This window comes from Muntiacus reevesi, chromosome 6, assembly GCF_963930625.1.
Source record: "Muntiacus reevesi chromosome 6, mMunRee1.1, whole genome shotgun sequence".
NCBI classification, from domain to species: Eukaryota; Metazoa; Chordata; class Mammalia; order Artiodactyla; family Cervidae; genus Muntiacus; species Muntiacus reevesi.
The window spans coordinates 7,435,964-7,445,802 of NC_089254.1; positions in this window are offsets into that span (position 1 = coordinate 7,435,964).

Genomic DNA, 9,839 nt, shown 5'->3' on the forward strand with positions numbered 1-9,839 from the left:
GCAAAAACAAGACCAGGAGCTGACTGTGGCTCAGATCATGAACCTAGTTGCCAAATTCAGACTGAAACTGAAGAAAGTACGGAAAAACCACTAGACCATTCAGGTATGACCTAAATCAAATCCCTAACGATTATACAGTGGAAGTGAGAAATAGATTTAAGGGACTAGACTGATAGACAGAGGGCCTGATGAACTATGGACGGAGGTTTGTGACATTGTACAAGAGACAGGAATCAAGACCAATCCCCAAGAAAAAGAAATGCAAAAAAGCAAATTGGCTGTCTGAGACGCCCTTACAAATAGCTGTGAAAAGAAGAGAAGCGAAAAGCAAAGGAGAAAAGGAAAGATATACCCATTTGAATGCAGAGTTCCAACAAATAGCAAGGAGAGATAAGCTTTGTTCCTTAGTGATCAGTGCAAAGAAATAGAGGAAAACAATAGAATGGGGAAGACTAGAGATGTCTTCAAGATAATTAGAGATACCAAGGGAACATTTCATGCAATGATGAGCTCAATAAAGGACAGAAATGGTATCTAACAGAAACAGAAGATACTAAGAAGAGGTAGCAAGAATACACAGAACTATACAAAAAAGATCTTCACAACCCAGATAATCATGATGGTATAATCACTCACCTAGAGCCAGACATCCTGGAATGTAAAGTCAAGTGGGCCTTAGGAAGCATCACTATGAATAAAGCTAGTGGAGGTGATGGAATTCCAGTTGAGCTATTTCACATCCTGAAAGATGATGCTGTGAAAGTGCCGCACTCAATATGCCAGCAAATTTGGACAACTCAGAAGTGCCACAGGACAGGAAAAGGTCAGTTTTCATTCCTGTCCCAAAGAAAGGCAATGCCAAAGAATGCTCAAACTACTCCACAATTGCACTCATCTCATGTGCTAGTAAAGTAATGCTCAAAATTCTCCAAGTCAGGCTTCAACAGTACGTGAACTGTTAAATTCCAGATGTTCAAGCTGGATTTAGAAAAGGCAGAGGAACCATAGATCAAATTGCCAACATGTCTTGGATCATCGAAAAAGCAAGAGAGTTCCAGAAAAACATCTACTTCTGCTTTATTGACTATGCCAAGGCCTTTGACTGTGTGGATCACAATAAACTGAAAAATTCTGAAAGAGATGGAAATACCAGACCACCTGACCTGCCTCTTGAGAAATCTGTATGCAGGTCAGGAAGCAACAGTTAGAACTGGACATGGAACAACAAACTGGTTCCAAATTGGGAAAGGAATCCTTCAAGGATATTGTCACCCTGCTTATATAACTTATTTATATGCAGAGTACATCATGAGAAATGCTGAGCTGGATGAAGCACAAGCTGGAATCAATATCGAAAACCTCAGATATGCAGATGACACCACCCTGATGGCAGAAAGTGAAGAAGAACTAAAGATCCTCTTGATGAAAGTGAACGAGGAGAGTGAAAAAGTTGGCTTACAGCTCAACATTCAGAAAACTAAGATCATGGCATCCGGTCCCATAAATAACTTCATGGCAAATAGGTGAAGAAACAGTGGAAACAGTGGCAGACTTTATTTTGGGGGGCTCCCAAGTCACTGTAGATGGTGACTGCAGCCATGAAATTAAAAGACACTTACTCCTTGGAAGAAAAGTCATGACCAACCTAGACAGCATATTACAAAGCAGAGACATTACTTTGCCAACAAAGGTCCGTCTAGTCAAGGCTATGGTTTTTCCAGTGGTCATGTATGGATGTGAGAGTTGGACTATAAAGAAAGCTGAGCGCCGAAGAATTGATGCTTTAGAGCTGTGGTATTGGAGAAGACTCTTGAGAGTCCCTTGAACTGCAAGGAGATGCAACCAGTCCATCCTAAAGGAGATCAGTCCTAGGTGTTCATTAGAAGGACTGATGTTGAAGCTGAAACTCCAGTACTTTGGCCACCTGATGGCAAGAATTGACCCATTGGAAAAGACCCTGATGCTGCGAAAGCTTGAAGGCAGGAGGAGAAGGGGACAACAAAGGATGAGATGGTTGGATGGCATCACCAACTAAATGGACATGAGTTTGGGTAAACTCTGGGAGTTTGTGATGGACAGGGAGGCCTGGCGTGCTGCAGTCCATGGGGTCACAAAGATTCGGACACAATTGAGCGACTGAACTGAACTGAGCTGAGGGACTGAACAACAGCAATATTAGGGGCTTCCCTGGTGGCTCAGTTGGTAAAGAATCCACCTGCAATGCAGGAGACATGGATTCGACCCCTAGGTGTGGAAGATCCCTTGGAGAAGGAAATGGTAACCCACTCCAGTATTTTTGCCTGGAAAATCCCATGGACAGAGGAGTCTGGTGGGCTATGGTCCATGGGGCTGCAAAGAGTTGGCCGTGGCTTAGCAACTAAATGACCACCATACAGTATCTAACACTTTGGACCTGGGTTTCCCATGTAGCAGAGTCTCCAGAGATCTTTCCACACTGCATGTATCAGTAGTTCTTCTTTTGCCAAGCAGCATTCCATGACATGGATCTGCCACAGCTGCTTAGCCATCTACCTGCTGAAAGACATCTAGGTTATTTCCAGCTCTAAGCCATAAAGAACAAAGCTGCTATAAAATTTAATGTACAGGTTTTGGTGTGAACATAAATTTTCATTCCTCTGGGATAAAAGCCAGGTAACTGACTTCTGAGTTGTATGATAATTGCACATTTAATCTTCCAAGAAATTGCCAGACTCTTAACTTCCAGATTCTTCTCCAGAGTGGCTATATTTTACGTTTCTACCAGCAGTGGTTGTGAAGTCAAGTTTCTCCAAGTCCTCACCAGTAGTTGATGTCTTTCATTGTGTTTCAACCATTCTAATCCTCGTGCCATGATATCTCATTGTGGTTTAAATTTGCATTTATCGATGGCTAATGGTATTGAGTGTCTTTGATGTGTATCCTCTTTGAAATAGTTGTTCATGTCTTTTCCTTACTTTCTAATTGCTTGTTTTTATTTTTCTTTTCCCTGTTCATGTTGAGTTGTGAGAACTCTTTGTATATACTAGACACAAGTTCTCTTGGAGATACCATTTACAGTTTCTCGAAGTCTATAGCTTGTCTGTTTATCCTCTTTGTACAGATTTCACATAAAATTTTGATGAGATTTTTATCAGTTTTCCCTTTTACAGGTCATGCTTTTGCTGTCAAGTCTTAAAAACTCTTGACTGCGTCATAAATCCTGAGGATTTTCCTCTTTTGTTGTTGTTGTTTTTTTCCTAAAAATGTTATGTAAAACTCATGTTTATGATCCCTTTTTTGGGTGTGATGGTTGGGGGAAGTCTTTTGGGTTTTGATTTTGGAGTCATTTTTGGTGGGGCTCCAGGACTACGTGTTGAGAAACTTGTATTTCCTGCACTGAATAACCTCAGTCTCTTTGTCAGGCGCTGGTTGCTCATGTTTGCGTAGGGGTTTGGGGCTTGCTATTCTGTAGAAGTTGTAGTCATCTATGTGTCAGCGTTGGCCTGTTCTGACTACTGTAATGACATAGAGGTTTTTCTTCTGGGTAGAGTGAGTCAGGGTCCTGAGTCTTCCTCCTGACCAGGCACTGCCTTGGGCTTGACCTGTCCATTCCAGGTTTAGCAGGAATCCTGATGAATCAATTTAGTGAGAATTCCCCACCCTGGGTGTTATGGACTGTTTGTGTCACCCAAGTTCCTGTGTTGAAGCCCTAACCTCTAATGTGATGTGTTAGGAGATAGGGCCTTTGGGAGGTTGTTGTGACTGTTCACTCGATAAATCATGTCCAACTCTTTGCAGCCCCATCGACTACAGCATGCCAGGCTCCTCTGTCCACCACTATCTCCTGGAGCTTCCTCAAATTCATGTCCATTGAGTTGGTGATGCTATCTAACACATCTTATCCTCTGCTGCCCCCTGTCCTCCTGCCCTCAATCTTTCCCAGCATCAGGGTCTTTTCCAATGAGTCAGCAGTTCATATCAGGTGGCCAAAGTATTGGAGCTTCAGCATCAGTCCTTGCAATGAATATTCAGGGTTGATTTCCTTTAAGGTGGACTGGGTTGATCTCCTTTCAGTCCAAGGGATTCTCAAGAGTCTTCTCTAGCACCACAGTTCAAAAGCGTCAATTTTTCAGCACTTGGCCTTCTTTATGGTCCAACTCTTAAATCCATACATGACTACTGTCAAAACCATAGCTTTGACTAGGTGGACCTTTGCAGAGTGACGTCTTTGCTTTTTAATATGCTGTCTAGGTTTGTCATAGCTTTTCTTCCAAGGAGCAAGCATCTTTTCATTTCACAACTGCAGTTACCATCTGCAGTGATTTTGGAGCCCAAGAAAATAACTCTGTCACTGTTTCCAATTTTCCCCTTCTATTTGCCATGAAGTTGTGGGACCAGATGCCATGATCTTAGTTTTTTTAATGTTGAGTTTTAAGTCAGCTTTTTCACTCTCCTCTTTGGAATTTTCTACATAGAAAATCATGTTATTTGCAAATAGGTTTATTTCTCCCTTTCCTATCTGTGTGTCTTATATGAGTCAATTCTGGTTGACCCCACATGACTCCTGGATGGGACTTGTCAGCAGAATGATTAAGCTATGAAGATGGCTGAACATTTCCCTCCCACCTGCTATCCTGCAGATAGGGGAGGGGTGTTGAACATGGAGTTAATGCCTCTGTGATGAAGCGTGCGTAAAAGTGCCTGAAGAACCAGGTCCAGAGACCCTCCCAGGTGGTGGACATGTGGAGGTGCTAGGAGGCTGACGTGCCCAGAGAGAGAGGACCACTCTAGTGTTCCCCTACACATACCTTGCGTAGGAAATTATCAAATCTAAGGAGGGGATCATGGGAGCCCCAGTTTATAGCAGGTTGACCAGGAGTAGAGGTGACAAGTTAGACTTGTGATTGGGGGAATCAGGGTGGTTGGTGGAGGCAGGCAGTCTTGTGGGACTGAGCCCTTGACTTGTGGGATCTGACACTATTTCCGGATAAGATAGGGTCAGAATTAAGTTAATTTGTAAGACACCACTTGGTGTTGCAGAGAATTGCTTGTTGGGGGGATAAACACACAGTTTATGACCAGAAGTGTGGGAAGTAAGGTATTCTGTGTGGGTTGTAAGGGAGCAGGAGAGAAGTGAGTACTTCTAGCACATTGCATTGATTCCCCCCCCCCCCATTTTTAATTGACTTTATATTTTAGGGCAGTTTTAGTTTCATAGCAAAACCGAGTAACAAGTATAGAGAGTTTCGTGTGCCCCGTGTCTCCTGACATGCACAGGCTTCCCCGCAAGCAACATCCCGCACCAGGTGGTACATTTGATACAATTAACAAAGTCCACAGTTTTAAATTAGGGTTCACTTCTGGTGCTGTATATTTCTATGAGTTTTGACAAATATTTAATAACATGTATCCACCATTATGGGCTTTCTCAGTGGCACAGGGGTAAAAGAATTTGCCTGCAATGCATGAGACACAGGTTCAGTTCCTGGATCAGGAAGATCCCCTGGAGATGGGAATGGCTACCCACTCCAGTTTTCTTGCCTGGAGAATCCCATGGACAGAGGAGCTTGATTGGCCACAGTCCATGGAGCCACAGAGAGTTGGACACAGCTGAGCGACTGTGTATATCCAGTATTATCATTGAGAGTAGTTTTGCTGCCCTGAAAATCCTCTGTGCTCCACCTACTCACCCCACCCTCCCCAACCTCTGGATACCTCTGATTTTTTCGTGTCCCTGTAATTTTGTGTTTTCCAGAATGTCAGTTAGAATCATGTAGTTTGGAGCCTTTTACACTGGCTTCTTTTCTTAGTCACACATGTCTAAGGCTCCTCTGTGTCCTTTCAAGGCTTGATAACTTACCTCTTTTTAGCACTGAGCAATAGTTCATTGTCTAGATGGGCCACAGTTTGTCCACTCACATACTCATGAAACATTTGGTTACTTCTAAGTTTTGATGATTAGGAATAAAGCTTCCATAAATAACCAGTGCAGGTACATGTGTAGACGTAAGTTCTGAACTCATTTGAGTAAATACCAAGGAGTCTGAATGCTGGATCCCATGACAAGAGTGTGTTTAGTTTTGTGAGAAATTGCCAAACTGCCTTTCAAAAGTGGCTGCACCATTTGCATTCCCACAGCAATGAAACAGTTGTTCCTATAGCTCCATATTCTCCCCAGAATTTGGTGTTGTCAACGTTCTGGATTTTGTCCATCCATATAGGTGGTATCTCATTGCCTTAATTTGCATTTCCCTGATGACATCTGACATGAAACATCTTTTCATATGCTTATTTTCCATCTGCATATCTTCTTTGGTGGGTGTCTATCATGGTCCATTTTTTAATCAGGTTGTTTTCTTGTTATTGAGTTCTAATATTTCTTTGTATGTTTTAGATAACAGTCCTGTATCAGTTTCATCTTTTGCAAATATTTTCTCCTAGTCTTTGTTTTGTCTTTTCATTTTCTTAACAATGTCTTTCCCAGAGCAGAAGTTTTTCATTTTAATGAAGCCCAATTTATCAACTATTTCTCTCACAGCTTATGCCTTTGGTGTTATATCTCAGTTTAGTCACTCAGTCATGTCTGACTCTTTGCAACCCCATGGATTACAGCACACCAAGCCTCCCTGTCCATCACCAACTCCTGGAGTTTACTCAAACTCATGTCCATTGAGTTGGTGATACCATCCAACCATCTCATCCTCTGTCATCCCCTTCTCCTCTTGCCTTCAGTCTTTCCCAGCATCAGGGTCTTTTCAAATGAGTCAGTTCTTCACATCAGGTGGCCAAATTACTGGAGTTTCAGCTTCAACATCAGTCCTTCCAATGAACACCCAGGACTGATCTCCTTTAGGATGGACTGGTTGCATCTCCTTGCAGTTCAAGGGACTCTCAAGAATCTTCTCCAATACCACAGTTCAAAAGCATCAATTCTTCAATGCTCAGCTTTCTTTATAGTCCAACTCTCACATCCATACATGACCACTGGAAAAACCATAGCCTTGACTAGATGGACCTTTATTGGCAAAGTATAATGCTCTGCTTTTTCATATGCTGTCTAGGTGTATTAGTTACTATTGTTGGGGGAGTTTGTAATTTCCTCAGTTCTGTCTTGCTGGAGCAAAAATTTGAAGCGATGAATGGATCTGTGTTACAGCTCAGTTTTATTTGGCAAGAAAAGGAAAATACATCCTCAAGACATGAGGGCAGGCCGACCCAAAAGAGGCACAGAGTAGAGAGGAGAAGCCTGAGGCTCGATTTTGGCTCCTCTTTTTATGTTTTGTCTCCTCCCCCTGAACCTGCCGTATGTAAATTGGGCTAGCCAGGAGGGCTGTTTGTTTCACCTGAAGTTCTCACTCCAGTCCTTGGACCTTTCTTTGTTCCATTTTCAAGGGCTTTTCTCTTCTTTATCTTTTAGCCACCACTATTTTGGACTTGTTTTTCCTAATCTAACTACCTAACGTTCCCTCCTCAAAAAATGGGAGGCCCAATTCTTTGGGAATATGGGCATCGAGGTCTCTCTGGCTACTTCCTGCTGAGCTGGGATGGAGAGGGGCATTGGGCCTCCCCTTCTTGGTGGTCTCAAGCCTCAGAATCCTTATACCAGTGTCCATCTAGGGGTGAGTGATATTTTCTGTGGTCAGCTGTAGTTTTATATATCTTTGTTGAACTGCTACTGCATGTTATAGCTTGTTGACCTGGGCAGAGACAAGATGGGTGAGACAATTGATAAAACATGGAGCAATCATAAGTAGAATCAATATGGTGATAACAGGGATTAGTAGGGGCATTAGCCAACTGCGACTTCTCCAGCACCAGGAGAAGGATCCCACAAAGAGAGACTGTACTCACCCAGAGAACTCTCCAGATTGTTCTTTGAGATCCTGTAGGACCTGAATGTTTTTCTTGAGTACTGTGAGACTTTCTTTAACTTAGTTGTAGGTATTTACCCAGAAACAACACATGTCATTCAAGATGGCTCAAATCCCTCCTTTTTCAGGGATCAGGAGATCCATCTCCTGTCTACTTTGGAGTACAACCCCTGCCAAGCTGTGTTGGCTCTTTAGAGCTATGCTGAGAAATCTTATCCCCAGAAATTTAATTTTGGGTGTGTTCACTAGAATGGTGCTCATTCGTAGTCCTGAATAGGTATCTGAGATCTCCCAGGGGCTCACAGGTGTATTGAATGTCCTGTTTTCTTCCACAGCTTGACTCATGAGTGGTGAATCCAGGAGTTGTGTCCTGGTTCCCTGACTGCTGTGGGTAGAAAGTATTACAGGGTAGGGGCCCTGCCATGTGGGCTGCAGTTGAGCCTTTGGGGACCCATCCTTCCAGACTTTAACTAGGACTTGAGTCCCTGGAGCATATAGAGGTGGCTCTTTAGAATCCTTTGGGAAAAAATGAAATAAAAAAGAATCCTTTGGGTCCTGGTTGACACCCTACAAGCATATATCCTGTTGGAATTGCCCAATGGCCATGGTATAAGACCAGAGGGTCTGAGCCTCTGGATCTAGGAAGAGGTCATAACATAAACAAAAGGTCTCCCATATAGCATCTCATAAGGACTAAGACCAACCTGTTCCTTAGGGGCAATACAGGTGTGGAGGACAGCTATTGGTAAAGCCTCCTTCCATCCCAGGGAGGTCTCCTGGGTTATCTTTTTTATTGCCGATTTTAAGAACTGGTTGGTTCTTTTTACTTTTCCTGAAGACTGAGAACTTCAGACACAATAGAGACAATAAGTAATACCCAAAGCTTTAGAGACCCCTTGGATGAACTTAGAAGTAAATGATGTCCCATTGTCATTTTGTAATGACCTGGGCAGGCCAAATCTTGGAATGATTTCATGGAGCAATTTTTTAATCACCTCCTCAGCCTTCTCAGTCTGGATGGGAAAGCCTTCAATCCATCCTGTGAATGTATCTGTCATGACTAATAGGTAAAGATAGGCTCAATACAGGACAGAAATTGTATGGATCTAACAGAAGCAGAAGATATTAAGAAGAGGTGGTAAGAATTCACAGAAGAACTATACAAAAAAGATCTTCACAACCCAGATAATCATGATGGTGTGATCATTCACCTAGAGCCAGACATCCTGGAATGTGAAGTCAAGTAGGCCTTAGGAAGTATCATTACCAACAAAGCTAGCGGAGGTGATGGAATTCCAGTTGATTATTTCAAATCCTAAAAGATGATGCTGTGAAAGTGCTGCACTCAATATGCCAGCAAATTTGGAAAACTCAGCAGTGGCCACAGGACTGGAAAAGTTCAGTTTTCATTCCAGTCCCAAAGAAAGGCAATGCCAAAGAATGTTCAAACTACCATACAACTGCACTCATCTCACATGCCAGCAAAGTAATGCTCAAAATTCTCTTAGCCAGGCTTCAACAGTACATGAACCGTGAACTTCCAGATGTTTGGGCTGGATTTAGAAAAGGCAGAGGGACCAGGGATCAAATTGCACTGGATCACATGAGATCTTCCACTGTGGCACGTGACCTCTTAGTTGCAGCAGACAGCATCTGAGCTCTGGTTCCCTTACCAAAGATCTAACCTGAGTTCCTGCATTGGGAATGTGGAGTCTTAGCCACTGGATCTCCAGGGAAGTCCCTATTTTAGGATGTAACTTGCCAATATTTTGTTAGAGATTTTTGCATCTATGTTCATGAGAGATATTTTAATTTGCGTCCATAATTTTCTTGTAATGTCTGTCTGAATTTAGTATCCAGATAATGATGAGCTCACGAATGATTTAGGACTTATTCTGCTTCTATCTTCTTGAAGAGATAGTAGAGTTAGTATAATTATAATTAATTCACAGAATTATAAATTATAATTATAGTCAATTATATTTATAT